The sequence below is a fragment of the Botryllus schlosseri genome, chromosome 15 (assembly GCF_051294905.1).
Source record: "Botryllus schlosseri isolate E-star chromosome 15, Bs_hap1, whole genome shotgun sequence".
Lineage (NCBI taxonomy): Eukaryota > Metazoa > Chordata > Ascidiacea > Stolidobranchia > Styelidae > Botryllus > Botryllus schlosseri.
The window spans coordinates 22,989,280-23,001,362 of NC_137250.1; the positions used below are offsets into that span (position 1 = coordinate 22,989,280).

Sequence of the window (12,083 nt, forward strand, 5' to 3'; positions counted from 1 at the left end):
TACATTGATATTGAACAGTTTTAAACGGGTTTATATATTACCCCATTAACAAGTTATACAATAGCCAACATAACAATAACCCCGATCGCACGGATTTGATTTTTATAATATAATAAACATATAGAATCAAGAGGGATCCCGTACGCCTGCTGGATTTTTTACATTAGACAAAGATGTATTCTTTTTATATCTTATTGATTGGTTGAATAAACATCGCATTCGCTCACTACTTACATGATAGCGTATTTCGCTCGTAATGTTGTGTGATTGCGGGCCAAGCTCACAGCAGAGAGTCACAAAATATTCACAAACGGAAAGCTTGATATTTCGAGCAAACTTTTGTAGGCCTAACAAAGTAAGTATTTTTTGCGATCGGCAAGGTGCCTGCTCGTTTAGTGAGTGTTGATTTATTTATGCTGTCAGCGGCATGCACAGAGTGGCCCGAAGTTGAAATTAAAAGAATTTCAACGAAAGCTGTTAAACTGATGTGAAAAATTGCCCCTTTCGTCCCCCCTGGCTACGCCAGTGCGTCCAACATCCAACTTCGCATCGGCATTTGAAATTATAGACGTGTAACCAGGAGTCTTCGATATTTATATGTGTGAGCCCCAAATATTCCTGTCCTTGTCAAATAAACCCAGCGGCAAACACAGGCGACCCGCAATAAATGCAAGGGACATTAGTATCGGCCGAACTCATAAATTAACTTTGAATGAAACTACAATTTACCAATACCGATCTTGATCGAAAGCTATTTCGCAAATACAATTTTAAAGCTGGCAGGTCAACGGAACCACCAATAAATATAGCCGTCCAAGTCTGAAATCTGGAAATCGGCATTGTTCCGAATGATCGCTCGATAAAATTCCATTATCCTGGTCAATTATTCATTCGGACATCGTGTCTTAAGCGTATTCGGCCTGTGTTGATACTCGGACATCGTGTCTGGGGCGTGTTCGGTCCGTGTTGCCATTCGGACATGGTGTCTTGGGTGTGTTCGGCCTGTATTGATACTTGGACATCGTGACTTGGGCGTGCTTGGACATCATGTCTGGGGTGTGTTCGGCCTGTGATGCCATTCGGACATGGTGTCTCGGGCGTGTTCGGCCTGTATTGATACCCGGACATCGTATCTGGGGCGTATTCGGACATCATGTCTGGGGTGTTATCGGCCTGTGTTGCCATTCGGACATGGTGTCTTGGGCGTGTTCGGCCTGTGTTGATACCCGATCATCGTATCTGGAGCGTGTTTGGACATCATGTCTGGGGTGTGTTCGGCCTGTGCTGCCAATCGGACATCGTGTCTGGGGCATGTTCGGCCATTCAAACATGGTGTCTCGGCTGTGTTCGGACATTGTGTCTGCGGCGACTTCGGACATCATGTCTGGGATGTGGTCGGCCTAATGCCATTCACACATTATGTCTGGGGTGTGTTCGGCCTGTGCTGCCATTCGGACATGGTGTCTTGGGTGTGTTCGGCCGTGTTGATACCCGGACATCGTATCTGGCGCGTGTTCGGACATCATGTGTGGGATGTGTTCGGACTGGGTTAGCACTAGAAAGTCGTGCCTGGTACTGTAACTGACTTTATAGTGAATATAGAGACTATCCTTATTTCTGACATGACTATCCTCATTTCTGACATGACTATCCTCATTTCTGACATGAGACTATCCTTATTTCAAACATGACTATCCCTATATCAAACATGGCTATCCTTATTCCTAACATGACTATCCTTATTTCAAACACTAGACTGACCTTATTTCAAACACGACAAACCTTATTAACATCGTGTCTGGGGGGTGTTGGGACTGTGTTGCCAATAGCACATCGTGTCTGGGGCGTTCCGACACCATGTATGGGTTGTGTTCGGCCTGTGCTGCCAATCGGACATCGTGTCTGGGGCATGCTCGGCCATTCAAGCATGGTGTCTGGGTTGTTTTCGGATCTGAGTTGACACTTGGACATCGTGTCTGGGGTGTGTTCGGCCTGTGTTGCCATTCGGACATGGTGTCTTGGGCGTGTTCGGCCCGTGTTGATACCCGGACTTCGTATCTGGGGCGTATTCGGACATCATGTCTGGGGTGTTATCGGCCTGTGTTGCCATTCGGACATGGTGTCTTGGGCGTGTTCGGCCTGTGTTGATACCCGATCATCGTATCTGGAGCGTGTTTGGACATCATGTCTGGGGTGTGTTCGGCCTGTGCTGCCAATCGGACATCGTGTCTGGGGCATGTTCGGCCATTCAAACATGGTGTCTCGGCTGTGTTCGGACATTGTGTCTGCGGCGACTTCGGACATCATGTCTGGGATGTGGTCGGCCTAATGCCATTCACACATTATGTCTGGGGTGTGTTCGGCATGTGCTGCCATTCGGACATGGTGTCTTGGGTGTGTTCGGCCGTGTTGATACCCGGACAACGTATCTGGGGCGTGTTCGGACATCATGTCTGGGGGGGGGGTGTTCGGCCTGTACTGCCATTCAAACATGGTGTCTCGGCTGTGTTCGGACATTGTGTCTGCGGCGACTTTGGACATCATGTCTGGGATGTGGTCGGCCTATGATGCCATTCACACATTATGTCTGGGGTGTGTTCGGCCTGTGCTGCCATTCGGACATGGTGTCTTGGGTGTGTTCGGCCGTGTTGATACCCGGACAACGTATCTGGGGCGTGTTCGGACATCATGTCTTGGGGGGGGGGGGTGTTCGGCCTGTACTGCCATTCAAACATGGTGTCTCGGCTGTGTTCGGACATTGTGTCTGCGGCGACTTTGGACATCATGTCTGGGATGTGGTCGGCCTATGATGCCATTCACACATTATGTCTGGGGTGTGTTCGGCCTGTGCTGCCATTCGGACATGGTGTCTTGGGTGTGTTCGGCCGTGTTGATACCCGGACAACGTATCTGGGGCGTGTTCGGACATCATGTCTTGGGGGGGGGGGGGGTGTTCGGCCTGTACTGCCATTCAAACATGGTGTCTCGGCTGTGTTCGGACATTGTGTCTGCGGCGACTTTGGACATCATGTCTGGGATGTGGTCGGCCTATGATGCCATTCACACATTATGTCTGGGGTGTGTTCGGCCTGTGCTGCCATTCGGACATGGTGTCTTGGGTGTGTTCGGCCGTGTTGATACCCGGACAACGTATCTGGGGCGTGTTCGGACATCATGTCTGGGGGGGGGGGGGTGTTCGGCCTGTACTGCCATTCACACATGATGTCTAGGGCGTGTTCGGCCTGTGTTGATACCCGGACATCGTATCTGGGGCGTGTTTGGACATCATGTCTGTGGTGTGTTCGGCCTGTGCTGCCAATCGGACATCGTGTCTGGGGCATGTTCGGCCATTCGAGCATGGTGTCTGGGTTGTTTTCGGATCTGAGTTGACACTCGGACATGGTGTCTGGGGCGTGTTCGGTCCGTGTTGCCATTCGGACATGGTGTCTTTTGGGCGTGTTCGGCCCGTGTTGATACCCGGACATCGTATCTGGGGCGTGTTCAGACATCATGTCTGGGGTGTTTTCGGCCTGTGTTGCCATTCGGACATGGTGTCTTGGGCGTGTTCGGCCTGTGTTGATACCCGGACATCGTGTCTGGGGCGTGTTTGGACATCATGTCTGGGATGTGTTCGGACTGGGTTAGCAGCACTAGAAAGTCGTTCCTGGTACTGTAACTGACTTTATAGTGAATATAGCGACTATCCTTATTTCTGACATGACTATCCTCATTTCTGACATGACTATCCTCATTTCTGACATGAGACTCGCCTCATTTCTAACATATTTGTCCTTATTTCAAACCAATCGAACCAACCTTCCTCGAAATGACTGGTATCTCCCACAGGCCACATAGCGCGTCGAAAGTATATAGTACGAACGTACATTCATGATAAGGCGATGATACCGATTGCGGTACCGTACGTACATGAGAACTTGAAACTGACTCAGATAGTTCACTTCGTCACGAGTTCAGTTTAGGTCAGATTATTATTAAAAGTTTATCATTTCAAAACAACACAAGACTACGATACAATGAATGGGATAGGAAGGTGTTGAAACGACTTGGAGTCATCAAGATTTCCGAAATTCCAAGTCAAGTTGAGTCATTTTTGCAAAGTGACTCGAGTCAAGTCAAGTCATGCGACTCGAGTCGTCCTAAAACTGAATATTGCACACCTTTATCCGTAATTTAAGACATAAAATTCCACATTACTTTATTTTACGGTATTATATGACATTCATTTCGTGATTTCGATGTCTCATTAACATAACACTTACAGTTCCATTTAAACTTTTTGTTACAGCAAAGAAAGCAAGATATCACATCATGGGACCTTCATAGCAGCTTTTGGGCGGCATTTGATGCTATATGATAAATATGCATTTGCCTTCGCGTAGCGGCGTAGGGCGTACCGATATTATATATCTCAATGTCAATACACGGGCGGCGTTTACTTGATAACCACTCACGTAAAATACGATTGCCACATTTCAAATGAGTTTTTTCCATCATCGATAAATAACTCCATTGCCTCCTACTTCAACCGTTATAAGCTGTAACTCAAAAATTCGTATAAAACGCACCATTTACGAATCCGGCGTTCACTGCAATGACTGCACCATCTTGCCGTGATTCTGGCAGAAAATGCAAACGTATGATTTGATTACGAGTATGAAAAACCACTTATTCATTGTGTTCCCTGCTTCCTGTGTCATATGTGCTTTTGATTTCACGTTTGAAGTTTTTTGCGACGATTAATACATTTTCACTTCCACTCTCTCTCTTTCTATATGATTCATTATTGATTACTAACTTACGTAGGCTAGTAATCTTTAGATTCACTTAACTTGTGTGCAGAGGTGATCAAAATCCGGTTAAGGAGCCGGAGCCGGTTCATTATATAGCTTAGTGGGCAGGGCCAGGATTTCATCGATTTTTAGCGTAGCTAGACTCAATAAAAATTTTAAATATAATTAGCGAATATTGACAATCGATACTTTAATGGTAGGATTTTATGCACCAAACTAGGTGAAAATAGCAGGATTTTCGTTACAGGCTGCGTATTTTCAGACTCTGAATTCCTCGCTGCTAGCATCGAGCTTCATATGGATTCTCTTTCTGAAATTTTAGTTTGCATCTCTGATGAGCCGTAGCAGAAAAGATAGGCAATCATTTAGTTTTTGCGTATTTTGCGGGGAGATAGCGTAGTGGTGACGACAAGCGCCCGCCGGTTAGGCGGCCCCGGCTCGATTCCACGTCGGCGTCAGTCAGTCAGTCAGTCAGTCAGTCAGTCGGCGTTTATGTTGGGCTCCTCTTCCCCGCGTCGCCGTTCTAACGGCGACGAAAAAACGCCCAGAAAAATATCCGATGAAAAAGCGCACTTATAAGGAATGGAAAGATCAAGAAAGAGCCGCAGAATAGAGACTAACATCGAAAACGAGAACTGTGACATCAGGCCCTAGGTCGAGTTGGATGCCCTGCTATAGGCCGAGGGGGATGTCAGATTGAAAGACTATAAACTGGTCGTTTCGACATCCTCCTATCTGTTGTTCATTGCATCGCTTTGTGTCTTTGTATTATCGCATTGTGTGCAGGGCCGTAACAGCACTTCGTCAGCCCCCCCCCCCAAAAAAAAAACGTTGGTCTTGGGCCCCCCAGACGGTGATAAAACTAACTTCTGGGGGGATTCGCCCCCCAGACCCCCCTTCGGCAATCGGATCTTTGCCGCTACTTGTCATTTACATTGGGTGTCCGTTTAGTAAGTCGGATATTCCCGCCTGGACGCGCGAAGCGCGAAAAATTGATATAATTCATGATTCAACCGGTCAATATTATCGGGCGTACACCCGTTGGCAGGAATGAAACAGCACTTCGTCAGCCCCCCCCCAACAAAATTGGGTCTTGGGCTCCGGTAGAGTGATAACCCGCCCCCTCCCCCATCACGTTGTTCGATTTTGTCACGAAATTAATCGTGCTGACTAGTGAGCCAGCGCTACGCGCGAAAGTTTTCGATAATTCATGATTAGATTCATGCTTCATGATTCGATTCTGAATCACGTAATATGCTTCGAGTCGAGTCGAGTAATCGAGTATCACCCATTATGATGCAATGACAAAATATAATACGTCAAAGTTCAAATATCTAAATCTTATGTCATCACAAATAATTTAATGCCTGTTATCCGTCTCATAAATGATACTTTGGTATTTTTTTCGACCACACGGATTTCATTTCACTTGGTGATGATGTTGTGGGATGATCATGACTTCGGAAATATGTAACATCCAGTTACCTTCGTAGCTTTGTAGCCTACCATATGTTTCGTATGCTACGATACAGCCAATCAAGGTTCCAAGGCTTCTACAGTGAAAATGAGTATCGAAACTATTATTCTCGTTGATAAATTAACATTCAGTGGCGAGAAGAGTACAATTTCAGTACTCGAAAAAATCGTCCTTTACTACTCGACTCGAATCATTAAAATTAATACTCGATTCTGAGAGAGAGAGAGAGAGAGATGATATTCTTTCTCGCCTGCACCATCGAGATGCTTTGGCGACGGAGTTGCGATACGGCCCCACGAGGTCATCTAGTCTGCGCCCCCGTTTTTTTTTTCTCCTCCATGCTATCCGTGATTGCTGAGCGCCTAGCAGGATAGCTGCGGATACCATTTTTCGAGTCTTTGGTATGACCCGGCCGGGGATCGAACCCACGACCTACCGCTCGAGAAGCCGGACGCATAACCATTACACTATCTCGCTCGGTACTCGGAGTACTCGAATCATTGTGCCCAGCCCTCATGATAAAAGCGGCCAATAAGATCTGGAATTGCATATATATTGCCAGTGGTGGCTTTTGGGGTGGGCGAGGTGGGCGGTCGCCCGGGGCCCTCCTGGTCGAAGCCCCCCCCCCCTATTTGGATTTTGTGCTTCTTTCAAGGATAATGATGAATAAACATGGAAATCCGTGTACCAAGAAAGAATATGATTCCGTACAGATGTGTCAATCATCATCAAATCACTGCATTTATTAGAAAAGTCCCGTATCCCGATGATCATCACGTCTCTGCATGCAGTAGAATTACTTAGTTTTGATGTAGTCTATCCTGCACACATGCAAATTAGACACTGCCGAATCCAGCACCTGGGCAAACCTTTGCGGTGGTGAAAGGTAGATAATAATAACCGATGCGAAAGGGGGGAATGGGGGGCGAAGTCCCCCAGAAGTTACGGATAGATACTTATAGGGGTCCCCCCGGTAAGTCTCGCCCAGCCCAAATTTTGAAAAAGTTGCATAAATTTAAAAAAAATGCTCTCTAATTTATCCTAATTCATGAAATAATTTTTGGCCCCCTTCGAGCTCGCCCCCCCCCCAATTGGGGGGTTTGGGGTGCGGCAGTTACGGTGCTGATTGTGTGTCTTGTTCATATGAAAATATAATCGGACGATTATTATTAGTATATTGATATTAATTAGGCTACTTCGAAACTTCGAAAGTATTTTCCAGCCAGATCAGAATGGTTTCGTATTCCGGAATTTGATAATCCATTCATCACAGGTCCTCGCCGTCGTCCACTCAAGACACACTGTTCAATGCGATACACAAGACATAATGCGACGTACTGAACAACAGATAGGAGGATGTAGCGTTGGGACCCCGGGATTACCCCCAATGAAATCCCGGGATTTGTAAAGAGCATTTTCCAAGGCTTACGTAGCGCCATATCTCTTATTTTGGTAATAAATCAATGTCACAAACTCTGCTGATTGTCTAAAACAATTCACAATTATTTGATATTAAAACCAGCTATGGCATAACAATGTACTACACAATCACTTCCGTCGTAGTCTACGAATCGGAGGAGTATAACTGAGTATCGGAAAGTCACAACGACGGTGTTGTTGAGGTGAAATACAGGTCGAATAATGGCGAATTTCGAAGATGTCAATGCAAAGAGAAAATCACATGTTTAGCGAAACTGTTTGTTTTATAAATCTACATAGAAAGTCAAATGCAACTTGTGTCAAGACGTTTTGAAAGCTTCAGTGTCTAGCACAAAGGAACTAATAACGCATTTAAGGTCCGTACAAATGATAGTAATTAAATCATGCACGATTCAATCGGACACGTCAAAGAAAGATGAGGAAGATCGATTCCTATAAAATAAATCGCATAAGCCTCGCCTCGATGAACTTCTTAACCAGTTAACTGCTGTGGACGGGTTAACATTTATTCAATTACCCAAAGTGAGTGAATTCGTCGGGCCTTCAAGGCTTATGGCTATGACTTGTCAAGATGTCGCAAACGGGATCGTGACTTGGTGATCGAGCACAGCAAATAAATCCGTAAGTGTGTGGAAGAAGAGCTTATGGCAATGAAACGTAGCATTGTACGTTTTTCGATCACGTTTGACGAATCATTTTCTACACGAAACAGGCGGTACATGAATTTAAACGCTCATTATCCGGGTGGCCTTCGGTCGCTGGGTTTCATTCGTATTCACGGGAGCATGTTTTTTCGTCAATACTACAGGGAATAAATGTTGTGTGTGTAGCTTGTATGTGTATTTTACTACTTTGCTAATCCCGGAAAATCCCGGGATTGAGAAGCGCAAATCCCGGGAAATCCCGATCCCGGGATTTCAAATTTGATCCCGAAGTCCCAACCCTAGGAGGATGTCGAAACGACCAGTTTATAGTCTCTCAATCTGACATCCATCTTGGCCAATCCGTGACCCGCGAGAAGGTTTTGAATGGTCCGCAAGCAATGTTCTCTCTAACCTGCGCACGTGCGCAAATGCGCAGTGTTGACATGGTCTCAGCGCACAGAAAATCTGAGCTGCGCGCAAAAAAATCCGAAGTGATGACCTTTTTTTAGTCGTTATACGCACTGTTGTCCAAGGGTATGCGCAGTGAGTTGGTGAGTGTGCACAGACTCGTCAAAAATCTGAGGGAACATTTGCCCGCAAGGTAATTCTCGAAATTAGTTATTACAAAAAAAAATGACCGGGGTAGTATATTGTGAGCTTGCAAGGTCAACCAAAAATTTGATTAGCCTCACCGAGCGAGATATAGTGTACACGTAATGATGATGCGCCGGCTTCTTGGTCGGTATAGGTCGTGGCTTCGATCCTCGGCCGGGTCAGACCAAATAAGATTCGAAAACTAGTAAGCCTATCTGCAGCTATCCAGCTTGGCGCTCAGCATCCACAGATACCATGGAGGAGAAAACAAAACGGGGGTGCTGACTAAGATCTCCGTCGTCAAAAACATCTCGAAGGTGCAGGCGAAAACGAATAGTCCCCCTTCTCTCCCTTCTCTGACCGCCAAATTTGGGATGTCGTTGACAAAATTAGTAGTAGGCTACCCCTTCCTGCAAATTAAAAATTCGCCTAATTTAAAGAATTGAGTCTGACTATATTCGCAATTATGAGAGAGCATGTCGTACAACATCCGACTTTGCAGTTTGCATGTGCGCTCGCAGAAAGATCGTCGGCAAATGAAACCTTTGCACGAAATGATTGACGCATCTTCGCAGAAATCTTCGATATTTATATGTCCAAAAGCCGAGTAATCCTGTCTTCAAGACCAGAATTGCCGCACCCCAAACCCCCAAGAGCTCGAAAGGGGTCCAAAACTACTTCGTAAATTAACATAAATTATAGAGCATGTTTTGAAAACAAACGCATGATTTATGGAAATAGGCATTTGGGCGTCGGCCGTTACCGCATCACGACACTCCAATACGTTAAAAATGACGTTTCGGCTAACTACTCTGCGAAGTGCGCTGCCAAAGAGCTCGGCGACGAGTAAACCTCATGTTGGCCGACACCGATATATTTATATCGAATTTTCCCTTGTCCATAGGCGCCTGAATGGATGGCGTCTAATATTCTTGTCCTGGCAAATGGAGCCGCCACCCGTAGAGAATAATCTTGCGCTTAATCATCATAATCATTGGTTTATTAGCAATTTTTAGCAGTTCAATACACCACAAAAATAAGATACAATCAAAAGATAGGAAGGAGTCGAAGCGACTTGGAGTAGTCTCTGGAATAAAACACCCACGTTCTCACTTCCCATCCACTTCGTGAAGAAATGCCACTTTCAGTCATGTGCGTCCCACGGAAGAAGTTCTGGTACGTTTCAGCGATTCCAAATTCTTTTGACGATATAGCAGACGGGGGTTCACGAGTCACGACACACACAACAAAGTAATTGATAACAACGGGCCCGACCTCAGATGTATAAGTATTAATTACGGGCCCTAAATTTTCAAAGACACCAATGACGTCGGTAGTAACGGTAAATCTGAGCTAAGGAGCTATATAGTAGTTGATATTTGACAGTAATTCTAGTTTCATTTACCGAATTCCACCAAGACAACAGTACTACGCCGCTGTTTCATCACGCGTGAATAAGAACAGCAGCTTTGCGATACGACCTCCAGAAGTTGGGTTTACTGCCCTACGGGGGGGGGGGGCAAGACCAGCGTTTTTGGGGGACCTGACGAAGTGTTGTTACGGTCCTACCTGTCTTTGCCAAATGAGCCGAGCGGTAGACAGCGGTGACCCGCAATATACATGTAAGTGTCATTATTATTGACCGAATTCGTACAACAACTTTGAAAAAATTTCGCGCCTGGCGCAGCTATGACGTGACTAAACACTGACTTTTCTTAACATAATGGCTGTTGATGGTTCGTAAATCTCATGTGGCCCTCTGGCCGAAAAAGTTGGCGGCCGCCCTGGCCTATAGTGTCGGATGTATATTACCTGAGACTCTCTCCTTCATGCGCTTTGATTAGGCCTATGTCCCTAATCGGGTATTTTTCCTGGGGTTTTTGCCGCCGTAAGAACGAACGATCCGGAGGAGACGGAGCCCAGATAAACCTTCTGAGCTTCGAAACGTTCCACTGCCGAGAATTGACCCGGTTCCTATAGAGCGTCACTGTTATTGAATTTATTGAAAATATTAAAAATCCCCAAAAGATCACTTTTTTCAATCTCATACATAATGGCTCAATATGAATTTCCATCGATCAAATGGAAAACTTTCACGTTATTTTATTCTGGACATGTTTATGAAATATACAGAAGTAGGCTACATGCTCGACATCATTCAGAATAGGAGTGTTCTCTCATGAAAGTATTGATATTAGTAAAGATAGTAGCCTATATCAAAACTTACTATGTTTCATCAATTTCCAGAATATGACGTTGGCAAAGACTGAAATGTCAGCATTGAGCAACCCGCACGAGATACAGAGAGAAATGTTGATCACACGTCACGCAATCAATTACTGCGGACATCGATTAATTTTCTTCACCGAGGTTTGAGTGCTAAGAGGTTCGATGTTAACCGCTAGAAATATATCGTTCCTAGTGCATTTATAGCTTATTTTCATTTGAGACTTTCTAATACGCGCTCTATATCAGTGGTTCTCAACCTTTTTGTCATCGCGGACACCCGCGGACCCCCAAATTAGTTTTGGTTCTCATTTAGCTCAATTATCGTGTCGTGTATCGTGACTTGTTCAAATACTTACAGCTAGGCTAGTGATAAACAGTTTGACTTTTCATGAAAATAGCATAGGTGAAAATGGTGGAGACTTTCATTATTTCAAAGGAAATTTTGTATTACATCTCTTGAAATACGTGTTCGTATCTTAAAAAGTCGCGCGTTCGAATTGATATGAACGAGAACTGAAAATTTATTACCACAAAGATAGGCGGAACCAAGAAAACGATATAGCGTGTAACGCTTACGACGACACTATTTGGTATATGATCGCAACATCTTCGGCCCCAGAACAGCTCTGACAGAACTAAGAGACAGATTTCTTAATGAACACATCACGTCCAGCCTAATTATTTCTATCCAGCAGCTCACCTCGGGATAGTATATCACTGAAAAAAATTTGTCAGATTACCATAACAAAGGCTACGCACCAAATTTGGTTCAATTCTAACAAGTATAAGCCGCGTAGAGCCAATTAATTTTTTTAATTTATTACGTAAAATTAAAAATTAAATTAAATTTTTTTGTCATCCCCATGAAATTGTTGAGTTGTCTTCAAA

General features: G+C 45.0%; 2 protein-coding genes across 2 annotated transcripts in view; one reads left to right on the forward strand and one right to left on the reverse strand.

Moving 5' to 3' along the window:
- Positions 1 to 4,718, reverse strand: part of LOC145457485 (neurobeachin-like) — a 76,543-nt gene extending 71,825 nt beyond the window's left edge. The window contains exon 1 of the mRNA XM_080335701.1: positions 4,587 to 4,718. The gene's annotated coding sequence lies outside the window, so the exon portion shown is untranslated. The remainder of the gene's footprint in view (positions 1 to 4,586) is intronic.
- LOC145456710 (WD repeat-containing protein 19-like) overlaps positions 1 to 12,083 on the forward strand; it is a 392,619-nt gene that overhangs the window by 145,000 nt on the left and 235,536 nt on the right. The gene's annotated exons all lie outside the window — the stretch shown is intronic.